The sequence below is a fragment of the Phycodurus eques genome, chromosome 20 (assembly GCF_024500275.1).
Source record: "Phycodurus eques isolate BA_2022a chromosome 20, UOR_Pequ_1.1, whole genome shotgun sequence".
NCBI classification, from domain to species: domain Eukaryota; kingdom Metazoa; phylum Chordata; class Actinopteri; order Syngnathiformes; family Syngnathidae; genus Phycodurus; species Phycodurus eques.
The window spans coordinates 3,157,532-3,174,923 of NC_084544.1; the positions used below are offsets into that span (position 1 = coordinate 3,157,532).

At 42.5% G+C, this 17,392-nt stretch overlaps 1 protein-coding gene across 1 annotated transcript in view; it reads right to left on the bottom strand.

Moving 5' to 3' along the window:
- atxn1a (ataxin 1a) overlaps positions 1 to 14,602 on the bottom strand; it is a 33,615-nt gene extending 19,013 nt beyond the window's left edge. The window contains exon 1 of the mRNA XM_061664455.1: positions 14,349 to 14,602. The gene's annotated coding sequence lies outside the window, so the exon portion shown is untranslated. The remainder of the gene's footprint in view (positions 1 to 14,348) is intronic.
- Between the last annotated feature and the right edge of the window lie 2,790 nt (positions 14,603 to 17,392).

Here is a 17,392-nt window from a genome sequence, read left to right on the forward strand (position 1 = left end):
GCTCCAAAAATGTTGTATCATATTAATATATGGATTTGCAGCATAAAAGTTGAGCTGCGAGCACCTTGAAATGGATCTCATTCAAACACGGGAGTTGAGCCCATTTGAACTCTGTTGCTAACCAAAACAGCAGCGCCTACCGAGGTGCGTTAGGAATTCTCAAAGTTTCCTACAAGCTATTCAAGGCCAGTGGAAAAGACAGGAAGTCTGCCATTTTGGTTTGAAGCAGCCGTCGGGGCTCAGTGTCAGCCGTCGGAATTATTTTTAAAATACAAGCCGGTTTTGCCGAGCAACAAGCGGTTGCGGAATTTTCACTGCATCAACTTGCCAACCACTAAGCTAAAAAAAACAAAAAAAAACTTTTCTTCTGATCTGTGAACTCGTCAAACAAGCAGGCAGCGGCTCGCTTTTCGTCTGAGCGTCGGGAGGTCATAGGTCGAAGCGAGATGTGTCTGCGCTCCAGGGGCTGTGGAGCAGAGCTTCGGCATCTGCCGCCTGCCGAGGCTTTGCCGGCGCGGACCGCCGCGGAATGCCAACGCGTCGCGCGGACCGCTCCGACCTCGTGGCCTTGTTTACATAACCGAGTGCCAGGCGGCGGCGCAGTGTTGAGCACCCGTGCCGAGATGGAAACACTTTCTTTTATGACCGGCCATCAAACTTTCAACGCCGAGCTCCACTGACACGAAAGGACGACAAGTCAAATCCGTCGTAATTTAACGTCAGTCATCTGTGTAGTTCTGAAATAGTGGGGCAAATCTGGCAGCAACTGGACAAAATCTGGAGAAGTCCGTTTTCGAACGACTGCTGGAAAGGGACAAAAACGATCTTTTCTGGCATGGCTTCTTGAGACTTTTTTTGTGGTTCTACTCAGGATAGATATTCCTCCCAAATGTCGTGCTAGTAAGTCAAACTGACTTTGGGGGCTGAATTTTCAAAGGTTTTTTTTTTTTTTTTTTTTTTTTAAATGGTGAGTCATCAAACTTTGCCGCTTTGCTCAGTCCACACGTAATGAGGGAGAAAGAAATAATAATAATACAAATTAAAAAAAATTCAAAATCAAATTCTTCGTCTAGCTGTCTAGCATCTGTGGTTCAAATTCGGTAGCAATTGCACAAAAACTCGAGGATGAGTCCGTTGCTGGGGGACTGCTGAGAATGGCCCAAAATTAATCCGAGCGTGAGAAAAGGGGTCACGGTGAAAAAGGTCTGCAAATACTCGAGTAACGTTTTTCTGCTAAATTTCATGAAGTGTACGTCGGAGGCACTGGTGCTCGTAGGATAAAGTACAAAGCACGAGGCGTTGAGGTGTTTACAGAACGTCGCGTTGCGCTAGCTTGGGGGGCTCGTTAGGGCTGCCTGCTCGTCACGTGGGCGGCCGCCGAGGGGCTGCCAACCGCGCCAAGGTCACACTTGGCTGCACACGCGCGCGCAACACAACGCAGACCTACACAGCATGGCTGGCGGTGGTAGATTGAATTGACAATGTCCAGAATTGAGTTGAAATACGATACAAATGATTATTTATTTATGGGGATTTTTTTTTTTTTTTTTTTTTAATTATTTGTGGGGGGGAAAAAAATATATTTTAATAATATATTTGAGGAAAGGTTATTTTAATAATTTTTAAAATATAATTCGTTTTGGCAAAGAAAATCATTTTTAAACATATTTGTGGAAATGATGTTTAAAGATTGTATCATTTATTTGTGTCATGTATATCAAAATATAATATATTATTATTTATATGGCAAAACAAATATTTAAAAAAATGATTTATGTGTGTAAAAAATATTGTTTCAGAAAATTTTAATGTATTTGTGGAGATATGGTATAAATTGTGGAAAATGTTGGCTTTTCTACTATTCGATTTGTGGGAACTGATTTGAAAAGATTGTATCATTACTTTGTGTCAAAAACATTTCAAAAAATGAATTAAATATTTGCAAAAAATCAACTTGGATAAAAATATGTCTTGAAAATGAAATGTATTTGTGTATAAGTATTGTGAAGAATACCATATCGTTACACAGTTGCGAAAATATGATTTTTTAAAACACAATTATTCGTGGGAAAAGTATTTGCAAAATGCCAATATTCCGTCAACAGTTCCGAAACATTTCTCGATTCTTCTTCCCGTCGCTCCCTGAAGAGTATGACATGACATGAGTCATCATCACGAGGCAAACATGACCATCGTGAATCAAAGCGCACGGCTTCAAACACCCGCGTGCGTTAACAGGCTGGTCTCAGGTCAGCCAACTCACACACACACACGCACACACGCTTGAGTGTCTGCATGATTAAAAGAACTGAAAGTGGGGCAGACACACACTGGGAGCTGTGTGAAATTGCTGCAGTTTCTTGTAGTTTTCCACACACACACACACACACGCATCACGCACACATCACGCACGCATCACGCACGCATCACGCACGCATCACGATACACGCCCCTGGAGACCAAGTCGCATTAGCGTAAAGCGCAGGCCGCCTTAACCTCACCACCTTCACCTTCCGTCTCCACCTTGAAGTAAAAAGACATAATGGCGTTCTTATTGACTCATTTAGCCGCCGTGCGGGGATCACATGACACCTCTCAACGCACAAACAAACACCAGCCGCAGAGCTTCACTTCAATTATTCATCATTAGCCCCGTTACCGGAGATCAGCGCTTTTTCCCTCTTTTTATTTTTTCTAAACGAGATTTTACACTCAAAAATTCCACACACACTCCAACGCCCTCAGTTAAAAGCAGAACACGTCCTGTAGTATTTCCTCCAATAAGACGGCGGGTGTGTCGCCCACTTAAATAAGTTCCAGCCGCGCCTAAGACGCATGCCAAAGGTATGAAGGAAGAACCTTGGAGAGATTTTAGCCATGCGTGATAAATACATGACAATCTTTTTGTATAATAGGTGTAAACATATTGTTTAAACTGCTTGGTTTGTGGAAAATTATTACAAATATATAATTATCTTCTGTTGGGGATTTTCCTGTTATTAAATACAAATGGGAATTTTTATTTTTGTTAATATAGTACTGTATGTTCCTAAAATGATTTTAAAAACATACATACATTTATTTGTTGAATTTCTTTTACAATTCTTTTGCATATGTATATATGTTTAATTATTTGTGGTTTTAGTAAATAATTTTATTTTCCAAATAATATATTTAATTATTTTGGAAGGGGGTTAGTATAAAATACGTGGAAAACTGTTTTCAAAATACATATTTATTTGTGGAAAATCATTTTCTTAAATATGTAATTTATTCTTGCAAAATACGTTTTTTTTAAATATGATATTAATGGGAATCATTTGTGGAAAAGGTATGTTTTTAAATAATACAATTATTTGTGGAAAATAATTCTAAGATGTGTCATTTCTGTATGAAAAATATTTTGAAAATGCCAAAATACATTTGCGGGAAAAGTTTTTTTTTTTTTTTTTTTTAAACGATATCGCTATTTGTTGGGGGGGGGGGGGGGATTATTTTTAAAAATACTGTACATCTGTTTATTTGTGGAAAGATCATCTTTGAAAATATGAATATTATATTAATAGTGTTTTTTGTGGAACAGTATTTGTTTTTAAATAATATCGTTAATTATTTGTGTGGGGTTTATTCTATTTTTTTATTAATTACTTTTAAAATACATCATTATTTATATGTTGAAAATAACATAATTGTGTTCAAGATCATTATTTGTGGAAAAATAAAAACATACCCAAATATATGTGGAACAATATTTGTTTCAATACAATCTAATTATGTATTCATGGATCGATATTTAAAACAAAATGCAATCTCAATATTTATTTGTGGGGGAAACAATATGTTTGAAATGATAATGTCATTTAGCTTGCCCTTGACGAAAGGCGCTCCTTCGCACGAGCGGTGTGAAAGGGGCTTTTCATTTTGGAGTTGAGTTTCGGGTTGCGCACGCGACAGCGTGGACAGCAAACACAGCGTGTTTGTTCAGATGTCTACCACGAACTGTTCAGGAGACTCTCCAGTTTTGATAAGAGAAAGTAAACAGTGTCTTCACGAGTCACCTTTTTGCTTTTTTGTTTTGTTTTTTCTTTTTTTTCTTCCCCCCCCCCCCCCCCCCCCCCCCCGCCCGTCTGGAGTGAGTAACAAATGTTTGCCTGTGTCGGCAGCCTGAGGTCATCCTCGGAGAACAGCCCTCTGTTTCCCTAATGGGGCTTAACCACGCAGCGAACGAGGACGCCAGCTTACTACTTCGACGAGGCATTATGAAAGCGACTGTTTTAGAGGATTACGCGGAAACGACAACAATATCGACCGTGACAAAGCGGCTACGAGCGGTATTGAGTTTCGACGCGCTCCCGAGCTGCAAACGGGACAAGGAGAAACCTTCTTGTTGGAGTTCGATGTTTGACGGCGACTCGTCAAATGTTGCCGCCAACGCTCCGCCCCACGCACGTTCGGGAAAACTCTGATCCTTCGGAACTTAAAGGTCTCTTGTCTGTCTCGTATATGATGCGGTTCAAAACTGGTAGCAACTGGACAAAATCTCCAGGAACTGTCCCACTTTGAAGGACCCTTCCAGATGGCAAAATGACACTAAAATGGCTGCTTCCAACCAAAATGGGAGACTTCCTGCGTGTTTCCAGACACGGCTTCTTGAGACTTTTTTCTGGGTCGACTCATGATAAACATGCCGACCAAATTCCATGTTGCTAAGTGAAACTGGATTCCGGGGGCTGATTTTAATTTGAATTGTTGTTTTCTCCCATGGGTTTCCTAGCAAGCTCCTTCAAAAGTCCTCAAAGTTCCGTTGCTCATTTGATTTATTCGGCCCAAGAATGATAACGACGAAGAAACAACGCAATTTCACTGCTTACAAATTATTATTATTATTTGGTAAATAGTGCAGATAAAAACGTGCAACTGCAGCAGCTTCTTAGCAGCCTCGTGCAAGCTTTGTGGGGATTACATCATCAGAGGTTTGCGCGGTGTAGTGGACGCGAGTTTCCTCTACTTTGGCGCTCAGGGGAAAAGGAATGATGGAGGGCTTGAAGGGAAGCGGTTTCCTCTCCCTCCACTTTCTCCGTAATCCTTTCGCAGTGGCGAAACATCTGGAGAAGATTAGCGAGGTATTGTCCGTGCAAATCCGCAAACGATCGCTTCCGCGGGGGAACCGAGTTCACAAAAGCAAAGATACGCTAGAAACGCGCAAATGAGCCGCTTAACGAGACCAGCGATGGCAACTCGTCTCGGTCGTGATCGTTACGCAAAAATGTTACGGGAACAAAGTTGCTCTAAACATGACTGGGATGAAGATTTGACGTTTTTTTTTGTTTTGTTTTGTTTTGTTTTTTTCCCTCTCGCAAGTGAGGATGAGACGACAAGGAACAGCTATCGTGTCAACGCCAAACGGCGAGCACGGCTGCAGCGTCGTCGGATGCGCGGATTAGCGGTAGCGCTGACACTTTATAACGTTACAAGCTCGCGGTCACGAGAAGACAGGAAATGATACCGAAATAAAATCTCCATCCTTTGATTCAAAACAGGACACGATTTCAAATTGACAGTGAAGAAAATGCACAGAGCTTATTTATCGATATTGATTCAGTTATTGGTTTCATCCGTAACATGTCAGAAAATCGGCAAAAATGTTGGATCATCGTTTTCCAAAATAAAAGCAGACGTTTCCAAATGTCTTCTTTTGATTCAACGAAAAGACAATCGAGAGGCTGAAATTCCGAAGATTTGGACAATTTCCGGTGGAAAAAGGACGAATAATCGATTAGCACTTACAATCAAAATGATGACAATTATTTAAGTTCATCACAAGTCAAAACATTAGGTACATAGGCACACTATAACGCGAGTTACAGCTAACAGCGCTGGAAATACTACCAAAACGGCAAACATATTCGGAAAATACAATATCGGATCAAATTAACCAATGTTGGCAAAATATTTTTTCTTAATATGACAAAAATACCATTATTTTAAAATAAACAAAATAGAAGAAAATCATCCATCTATTTTATTGTTGATGTTGACCTTCGGTGCTGGAATGTACGTGACGTCCGCCATATTGACGACATCCTTGACCGCGTTCACAGCCTTCAAGTGCGTGCAAACGCTCTCCGTGAGTGTTTCCGGAAAAGGGTTCGCCATTAGAGAACCCCCCCCCCACCCACCCCCACCCAAATCCCCCGCCCCCCCTCCCGCCCCGTTATCCTTTCAGCAACATTTTGGGCGACGTGCGCTGTCAGCTCGCAAATGCACTCAGCTTGTTCATGTCGGGGAGTCGCGCGGGAGGAAATTTGCAAGCGGAGCTAATGGCCGTTCGTGTCGTGTTAAAGCGAGCCGAGCGGGCGCACCCCGGAAAACCAGTTTGCCGCAAAAGGGGGGGTGAGACCGTGTTTCGATCAAAAAGTAGTTCTGGCGGTTGGTTTTTGAGGCTAATGGATGACGAGAGGCCAGATAAGGTGAAGGGAGTCTGGTCATTATTATTTGATTGGATTTTATTCATTTATTATTTGATTTTATTGATGTATTTTTGCAGATGTGCCCACACCCTCCTGAGTGGGGATGTGGCTGTGTTCCGAATGGACCGATCGCATCCAAACGCACGCTAAATGGGAAGCAGCACACAACGGCCAACATTTAAAGTGCGTCAAGATGAACCCCGAAATAAAGTTCAGCTGTTCTCGTCGACTTTTAAATGGAATTTTAAAGGATATAGGCCACATTACATTACTTGACTCATATTTATGATAGTTATTGTTGATTTTGAACTGAGTTTTATCGTACTCTATTTTTTATTTTTTGTATTCCACGACTTGATTTACTATTTTATTCTGTCTTTGCCTTCTGGAGTTTTATTGCAATTTGTTTTTATTGTATTGATTTATTATTAAATATATATATATATATATATATATTTACTAGTACAGATTTGTTTTTAACATTTTTCATGTCATTTGTATTTAAACACACTTCATTTTCCTTTTTTTTTTTTTTTTAAATAATTTGTATCATTTCTGTGTCATTGTAGGGTATTTAAGTATATGCTTTTTTTTTTTTTTTAAACATCATTTTATTTTTCAGTCATTGTATTTCATTTCCCTTTTACAAATTGGATTTGACTAATTCTAATGTATTTTTTTTTTTGCTTAGTGATCAGTGTTGTATAAACATAACAGCCCATTGAGAATTTGGCTACGGCCAATGAATTTTAAAACCCCCCCAAAAAAATCCACTTTAACATAAAGGCGCACAGAAGGATTAAATTGAACGATCAACCTTTTATGCACGGAGCCATCATGTTTATAGTCGACTGTAAGCGGAGCGTCCACAATCGCCCATTGAGCCCACCGTAAAGGCTGCGCACTAAAAGTGACTAACAGGGGCTTCGACCTCCGACTTGTTTTCAAACTTTCCCATAAAAGCCATTAAAGAGGAACCCAATGGTAATCATTTCCCGTTATGTCAACTTTTCTTCTCCCCACCGCAGGTATTTTCCCCGGGCCGGCCCATGACGGCGGCTGTGTGCGCGTGCGTGTGGTTTCCATGCAATAGTCAGTCTCCAAAGTTGTAGTAAAAGTCGCCCCGGTTGCAATCAGTCACAGACGCTAGCGGCGCAACAGTCAAGCTGCTGTCCAAACACAGACGTGAAAGACTTGACTTAACTGCGGGGGCCCATTTGAATGTTGTTGCTAACCAAAACAGGAGCACCTACAGAAGTTACCGAAGTGCCTTTGATCTTTGTGCAATATCAAAAACGATCTGACGTCATGTAGCGACTGTGTTTTTTGTTTTTGTTTTGTTTTGTTTTTGCAACGATGAGCATTCCGGTATACAAAAAAAAAAAAATAACACAAATGATTGAGGTTCCCTTATAATTCCCCCCAAAAATAAACACGTAAATAAGTGGGGATTTCCGCGAATTAATTTCATTTCGTGAAAGAAATTCACGAAATGGTGAATTGGCAAAGCCAAACCACAAATCTGCGCAGGTCCACTGAACTCCGATGTGTGTCCTCTCCACAGTGTTGTGTTGCTAACCAAAATAGCAGCACCTACTGACGTATGAAAATGATTGGAGTCTTCCTGCGTGCGAGTTGCTCGTGCAGTACTAAAGACGATCTTACGTTATGTGGAGATGGCGACTTTTTTAACAATGCTAAGACGCTGCAGGTCGCCGAAGAATGTTGTCTAGCTAATCAATACAGCAGCACCTGCCAAAGAGTCTTTTTTTCCCTCCCACAGTATTGAAGACGATCTTACGTTATGCGAAGATGAGGGCTCGACGTCTTTTTAGCGCCGATTAGCATTCTGATATACTCTGACTGTTGGTCGCGCTGCGATGTTGTGTTGCTAACCGAAACAGCAGCACCTACAGAAGCAGGTTAAAGTGTTGTAAACACAACCACCTGTTGTAAATGACTTCCCTGCGCAGTATATAAGATGATCTTAAGTCATGGGAGCAAAGATAAACATTGTGGTCACCCCGCGATGTTACGTTGCTAACCAAAACAGCAGCACCTACCGAGGCATTAAAAGTGTGCCGTCTTACCGTACGTTACAAATGAGTTTCCTACGGAGTATTGAAGATGATCTTGTCTTATATTAGCGTCGATTAGTGTTCCGGTAGACTCTAACTAATGTTGTGTTGCTCACCGAAACAGCAGCACCTATCAAGAGAAGTAAACAGTAAAAATGTGGTGTCTTAATCCATGTTGTAAACAAATCTCCTGTGCAAAATAAAAGGATGCTATTCGCGACAATTAGCACTCCAGTATGACTATGGGACGTGGTCGCGCCACAATGTCGTGTTGCTAACCAAAACAGCAGCTTGTTGAACAAGAATCCGGATAAAGATAAAGATCAAGATTCAAATATTGAGTACATAAGCACACATCACCGGGCCACCCCATGCGGAAATTCAGCGTTTTGTGCGTAATCCGTCAGACAAACAAAGAATCATCGAGGCAACAGGCGACAAGCAAACGACACCGAAGCGCTTTGGCGCAGCGGAGAAAATCTCTTGAAAGAAACAAAACAGATTCCACCCGCGCCAAGCAGGTCGCCGTGTTTTCAAGCTCCAATTAAGCGGCCTCTCCTCTGCTAACAATGCGGCGCCGCGCGCGTATCTGCGCGCGCAATCTAGGTCACGTCGCACTACAACAAAAAACGGAGGAAAACGACAACACTAGCAACGTGGTCACTCCAACGCGGCCCGAAACATTCTTTGCTATCTTCATCAATTGATGAGTCGCGACAGCCCTAACTGAAGCGCTGCGGGTTTAAACACTCGCTGCATAGGCGGGCAGCGACCCGGTCATTCCTGTATGGCCGTCGACATTGTTTTGCTCAATCAATCAAATCAATGACTCGCGACAGCCCCAAATGCGGCGTTATGGGTTTTAACACCAGTTTGCAAGACCAGTCTACGGTCAATGAAATGACGTCACTGTGCTGACCGGACGCTTTCTACTCGGCCGCCCTTGCCGCCGCCGTCCACGCGCACCATTTAGGCGGCCCGCAGGGGCCCAAAACGCTTGTCATGACGGGCCGGCGTGTGCCAAGAACGGCAGCGGTGTCGGGTGGGTTTTGGTATTCCACTGATTGTTTTGTTTCACTGGCTTTTTTCCTGTTATTGAATTCCACTCTCTCAAATGCGTAGCCCCACCCCACCCCCCCCCCCCCCCCACCCCCCGCCGCCGCGTCGGCGCGAGTCCATTGTTGCAGCCCACGCAGCTGTCTAGAGTGGCCGGAGCTACGATATGAACTCACACGCACTATAACGGGCACATTTGCGCCAACCCGGGCGGTGCAGTCGAATAGCATAAGAGTGTGTACGGCTCGATAAGTGGCGGAGCTGGACGACGCAGTCCCTTGATTGGTCGGTGGGAAAACTGACATTTGCGGGCTGGCGTGATCCCCCCGTTTGGTTTTGTTGTCGTAACCAAACAATTTGCATCAGCTGTAATTTTGGTATCAAGGAGTTCAAATATGAGCTGCAAAGACGGGTTGCAACCCTGTCACTCACGTTTGACGTTCAATATTCTTTTTTTTTTTTTTTGGGGGGGGGGGGGGGGTCGTAATCAATCACTGAATTGCGGCATTATGGGCTTAAACGCCACCTGCATCGTCGGGTATCCAAAGGCTTTGTGCGAGGACAAAACGGCAGAGAGGCGCGCCGGTCTCCACACGCGACTCGCTGTTCAAACGCTAACGACGGGCAATTAGAGGCCAATGTGTCATAATCACAAGCCATTTAACTGCAGCTTAGCTCATTGGTCAGAAGCAGTTGTAACCCAGGCACACTCAAAAGTACGTGTGAGCGTGTGTGCCTGTGCGTGTGCACGTGCACACGTGGTTGGAAATTTCCCAGCGGGAGTCATAAGTGACCTGCTGCTAGAACTTGCGCACGCAGCCTCAAGAAATACAGTACAGTAAAATTCAGCCCCCAGTCCACAGTTTGATTTCGCAACATGACATTTGGCGGACTTGTCTACCATGAGTAGAGTCACACACAAAAAGCTATGCTCAAAAAGAAAGAGGCTGTCCACCATTTTGGTTCAAACCGGCCATTTTGGCTTGATACAACAACCTAGAATTTATTATTATTTTTTTTTTAAATACAGCCCGGAAAACCAGTTTAACTTAGCAACATGAAATTTGGTAGACATGTCTAGCATGAGTAGACACATAAAAAAGTCTCAAGAAGCTATACCCGAAAAGATACTTGAAGTCTGCCATTTTGGTTCGACAGGCCATTTTGGCTCGCTAGCACCCGCTACAATTATTTTTTAAATATACAGCCCCCAAAGCCAGTTTGATTTAGCAACATGAAATTTGGTAGACATGTCTATCATGAGTACATACACAAAAAGGTCTCAAGAAGCTATACCCTAAAAAACAGTTGAAATCTGCTATTTTGGTTCATTTGGCTCGGTAGCACCCTCTAGAATTATTTTAAAAAATACAGCCCCCAAAGTCAGTTTGACTTAGCAACATGATATTTGGCAGACATGTTTCTCATGAGTAGATACACAAAAAAGTCTCAAGAAGTCATCCCCAAAAAGGCGCGGCCATTTTAGAGTTGTCGTTTTTTTTCCATTTCCAGGGGTCGTTCAAAAACAAACTAGTACTCCAAGAGGTTTTGACCGCATTTGAACCGCATATACTCGACAGACAGGCGACGCTAAATTGCAAGAATTTTGAGCATGACGGCTAAGGTTTTATATCCCCCCGTAAAAAAAACAAACAAAAAAAAAAACTGTCACCTACTGCCATTAGTTATAATGTCGTGCTGTCACACACGGCGCAAGCGTCGCTATTCGTCGAGCTGACAGCAGGACTCGTCTACACACAAGCCGCAAAGAGACGTTACATACGCAAACACCTGTTATGATAATGAACGGCCTTGTGCAATGCTGCACGAGGAGTCAGCGACACAAACAAAGAAGACACGTGCGGATCAATGAGCTTCTCTTTTCATTTTACGTGGAGGAACATTCCGGTGTCGAGACAGACACAGCACAAAGCTTTGCAAGATGACAGTTTTGACGTACAATCTTACTGGGGCGAGGAGGCGTTTGTCGTTCAAATAAACACGTTAGCAAAAAGAACGCGCGTGATGAACAGCATTCATTCATGGTCAAGAATTTGCACGATTGTGCGGAATCGGTTATACTGCCAAGACTGGCAAGGAAACGGGACATCACAACTTTGCAAAAGAAGACAGCAATTCTCTCATCACGTACATATAACATTTAATCGACAAAGATTGTTAAGAATTCTGTCCATTGCCCCGACTGTCGATTAATCGAGTCTACGTCGGCGACAACCTCCGTTATGGTAGGGTTTGGCGCCTGGCTAAAATTAGCATGTTTACGAGACTGGAAGAAGGCCAAAATGAAATGAGAAAGACTTTTACTTTTGATGAACCGCTCCACAGTGGATATAAAAAGTCTACACACCCTTGTTCAAATCCAAGGTTTTTTTTGTTTTTGTGATATGAAAAAAAGGGGACCAAGATAAATCATTTCAAAACTTCCTCTACCAGAATGTTGACGTGACCTACAACCTGCACAACTCACAAGTGCACATGTGTGCACACCCTCTTATTACCTTCAGGCTTACATTTTTTTTTAAATTAATAATGTCAGGAAAAGCCTCCTAGAACACCTGAACTTTAGTTAGGGTTAACCAGAGGCACTTTAAATAGTGTAGTTATCTTAATTAGTTTGTATTAACTGATATTATGTTCTAATTACCGTTTTGCGATTATAAAGAACAGCTGCTTAAAATTCAAGTAAAATTATCACACAAAAAAAAGAAAATTATATAGTATACCATTTTATTAATTGAGATATATTGTATAATTTTGTATTATTTTGTTGTTGTTTTTTATTACTACTAATGGGACAGAATACATATTTGGTTGTGCATTGTACAAGGACAATAAGGATTCCGATTCTCATTTTGTTATTTCAAAATCACAACTTAATTGTCCAAAGTTGTTCCTTTAATGTGGTCAATTTCTATTAATGTATTCATTTTTTTTTCAAATCAATTTCAAATGCTTATTTTAATGATTGCTTTATTCCGCCAAGCATTTTCATAGGTGCAAAACAGCGTAGCGCGCGGCCCGAGGCTAGCTGCTAAAATCACGCGTGTCACTCAAAGGCGCAAAACAACCGGAACAGAATCAAGCCAGACTGATTCTGCTTGGCAAAACACAAACATGTCAACACAACACATAGGGAGGCAAAAAAAAAACACTGCTGGCACTCAGTTCCATTTCCTATGGTTCTATGGTTATCAGCACATCTTCCCTCTTTGATGTCACTCGTTTTAAGCGACGTGAAAAAGCCAAAGAAAAAGCAAAACGCACTTGTGGAATTCCTACTTTTGATGCTCACTTGGCTGAAGTCACTGATACACATGACTAAATTGTTGTGTTACTAACTTCATTTCATAATTACTTTTTTTTTTGTTTGTTCAAAAGTAAGTTCTTGTAGCTTAAGGCATAGGTGTCAAACTCAAGGCCCGGGGGCCAGATGCGGCCCGCCACATCATTTCACGTGGCCCGCGAAAGCAAATCATGCTCGCCAACTTCCTGGCTGATTTTTGCTCAAATCTGTACCCAAATTCCAAATTGTCATAATAATAAACAGTCATGTTGAGATATTGCATTTTTCTGTCACCAAACCCGTCTTCTACAGTAACTTCAACAATACTTGAACAAATTATTATCCCTCTCTTCTGATTTCAAAACTAGTTATCCCTCAATTTGTTGCGTCATGGTGATAATATGTTTTGGCGATTCAACATTTCCCTGTTCTAAAAATCATAACTACAATGCGGCCCGAGACAAAAATGAGTTTGACACCCCTGTGTTAAGGGGTGTCCAAATAATAAAAAAAGAAAAACACCTCCTTGTATGATGCCATTTTCTTTGAAATTGCATGATTTCATATCTGCCGTGTCCCGGTGTTACTTTTTTGCACACCTAAGTTGTACCAAATAGGAGTGTGACCTGACCATTTCAGCAGTTGCACAATGCGCGCAAGCCTCCTCGTCGTCGTAAAAAAACAAAAAAACAAATGTTTGAAATAAATAAAAAAACAAAGACAATGTGAGTGATAGGCCACCACTTGGGGCTGAGAGAGTAGTGCAGCATCAGGGGGTGTGTGGTGGTGGGTGTACAAACAGAGTAAAAATAGCCTCGCTATCACAGGCTTCCCCACAGTCCCGTTATATAATGGCCCGAGCTGGGATGAATGACATCACGGGTAGTCTCGCAATCACACCGCCGTGAGTGTGTCCTTTGCAAAAAAAAAAAAAAAAAAAAAAAACACCACCGGATAGTAAGTAGTAGTGCATTAGTAGTTTTTTTTTTTTGTTTTTGTTTTTTTAAATAGAGATAAGCCTCGATAGAGACACGTCAAGCCGCGGGTGAAATCAGCTGCTCGCTTTGCGTGTCAACACACTTCCGCGATGGTGAAACGCAGATAAATGAAGGGGGGGGGGGGTGAATGCACACAAAAAAAGGGTGACATTAGCGCAAACACTGAGTTGCACAACGACAACTTGACGAGACGTACTTTAAATGTAGCTGCGAGTGCAAAAAAAAAAAAAAAAAAAAAAAAAGGAGGTAAAGTGAGCGAAAGGAGTGGCGCAGTTCGAGGAGCTCGCAAGCCGGGCGGACGCGCTCCTCGCTCGGCTACGACTCGCGCGGAGCACCGGGAGCGCCGGAGCTCTGTCACCGCAGCGAGTTCACCCCGCCGAGCCGGAAACGAGCCGGCCCCGGGCGGGGAGAGAGAGCGGTGTTTGTCGGGGTGCGTGCTTACTGTCAGTGCCGGGCAGGCTGCGGGTCCCGAGCGCCTCTCTCCTCCCGTGTCGTCCTCGCCTCGGCTCGGCTCGAAGCACCGACCGCCACCCGCCCCCTCCTGCTCGCTCGCTCTGCTCCGGGGGGCTGGCGGGCGGAAAGCGTCGCTCCCCTCCCCGCCTGCTGATGTCTGCGGCGGCCGGCCCCCACCACCACCGTGACCGTCACAAAGGCGCAGCAAGTTCACGCAGCGAGCAGCCGACAGAGTGAACGGAACTACTCATGCACAAAAAAAAACAAAAAAAACAAAAAAAGTAGTAGAGACGAGCCCTGCACGCGCACGCGCACACAGCGCATAAGTGAGCTGCGTGTAGTGTGTGGGTGGGTTTTTTTCAATGTTACTAGTATTGGTGTCACCTTATATATTGAAACCCGTGACTAAAATACATGCAGCTGACACGTAATATTATGACCGTTAAGTCAAAATGGTAATTTCATTTGTATTTTGTATTTTTCTATGCTTATATAAATATACAGTAATCAGAGTGTACCGTTTACTTTGGATGTTCATTCAAAGTTTCCAATTAAAAAGTTACTTTGACCTGATGTTATAGTTTAAGCATTGTATTGTGTATTTTGTTTAAAATAACATAACACTATTCTGCAGTTATGGTGTAATTTTGTGTTATTATTATGATTTGTTTCAAATATGTTAATATTTTACAGTGGTTTCAAATTCAACATTTGCCATTAAATGATCATGCATAGAAATATTTATCACATTAAATAAAATTATGATATGCACCATAGTTAATTTTACGTTAATGTATTAATTGTTTTTATTATTTTTATATTGTAATGCAATTTTACAGTATTGAGAAGTCAAAACTTACACACAGAAAAAGGATCATCTGTGTAACATTTTCATGTACATTTTGTGATATTTTAAAATGAATGATCCCATTGGTTATTAATGAATATAAAAATATATTCATTATATCATATCAAATTATGAAAGGTATAATATTGTATTCTTCAGTCATTTACAATTCTTTAAATTTGCAATTTTTTTTAATATGCCAATTTAAACTGAAGCAGAACAAATCATTTCACCGCTGTATTTTCTTTAATCACTTTTTTCAATGTAATTCTATTTTACAGTACTGTGTAATGTATGATGCTAACCATAGAACAGGAAGTGGAACGACACTAACTGCAGTGCACTGCAACCAGTAAATGTAAAAAAAAAATCCGTAGAAACGTGCTAAAGACGCTAACGGCAAGGAGACGAACGCAAAACGGCAAAAAACTTGCGTGGATACGAGCGAGGGAATTGGCTCACGAAATGGCAACATTTTTGTAAATCATTGTTTGTAAAAAGTCTAATCGGTGAGTAGTTTTACTTTCTTTGCGTTTTATTTGACGAGTGCTAACGTCACACGCTAAAAGGCCACCGAGAGCCGAGCAGGAAGAGCAGAAGGAGTTGGCAGGCGTCGTGTCGCTCGCCCGTTGTCAGCTGACGCTGACAGGGAACGCGCAGCCCCGCGTTAGCTTGCAAACAATTGCAATCCCCAGTCCTCGACGTTAGCATTAGCGCAGTTAAAATAGCGGCAAAATCGCTTAACGGTATACCGGCGCCATCCAAGACTGGGATGTGCGCTTCATCTGGGACAGTTGTTCGATTCGCTTCAGGTGCGACGCGAGTGTTTTGGGGGCAATTGGGGTCCGTAACGATGTCGCTATAAATAATAATTCGATATAGCGATCGCTCGTGATTGAGAAACAAACGGCAAGTAACTCGAAATGGCAATTTCCTCAGAAATTGAATTTGAAACTGGATAAAAATGGGAAATAATCATCATGATGATAATCATGACTCGATATTGCAAGGGAAACACAATAAAAATGTCAATAATACGTCGTTGTACGGCGTAAATAATAACTGAAGATTGCAATTTGCAATTTGCTGAGGAGTTTCATTTGAAAGAGCCAATAACAATGACTAGATTTTCCACTTTCGGCAGTAAATTCATTTGAAAAAAAACGAGACAAAGGGTTTATCAATACCACAAATTAAAATTTCCTTTGAAATGATAACCAGCAAAAAAATATTTACAAAATAATAACATGTAGATGTAATTCATAACTCCTAATTAGTTTTTGCTTTGTGAAATGTATCATGAGCGATAACGACGTGACATATGACCTTAAATCGTACGAATGAATCATTTTACGTATTACCACCACTAGCGCTACGCGGGCTCCCTCTAGTGGTAGGTGAAAGAATCACCCAATTAAATGTTCAATTTGTGCGCACGTAACGTTACAGCGGACTCTTTGGAATCCAGCGCAGTGCGTTTGTCAAGTACGAAACATTGGCATTTCATCGGACCCCCCGCCCCGCCCCGCCCCATACGGCGCCCTGGCACTTCTGCAGTTGAGTAAATAAAGCGCCCGACGGCGAATGAGGAGTTTGGCTGGTTTTCGCTCCGCCGTGGCCTCCGACCAAATAAAAGGCGCTTAGCGTTGCCCTTGCAGAGGTAATCCGACGGCGGACGCGCGGCACGGCTATCTTTTGGCCGGGTTGCGTTCTCACGCCTCGGCGGCGGCCGCGAGGGGGAGAGACGGGCGGAAGCGGCGAGGATTAGGACGTGAAAAAGAGCGAGGGAGCGAGAGAGAGAGAGAGAGAGAGAGAGAGAGAGAGAGAGAGAGAGAGAGAGAGAGAGAGAGAGGACAGGACGCCTTAATCTGCGAATTAGGCGGCCACCAATTGAATCAAGCTGTTACAGGGAACTTTTTTGGGCTCGTAATCCGCGGCGAGAAATTTGCATTCATCGGCGGCGACACCGGATGAGCGCTCCGAATTACACACGCTTACATTTGAACCTTAAACGCTTCACCATCAGTCGAATTCCTTTGACAAATGTCACCATTTAGGATTAATCCCGCAAATACGCGACGACTTTGCTCGTGTGCGTCTCGCTCGCGATCGCTGTGACACGGAAAGAGTCGACTAGTTTGTATGAATTGCGGTCCCGTGCGCCAGCAGCCGATCATTCCATCGGA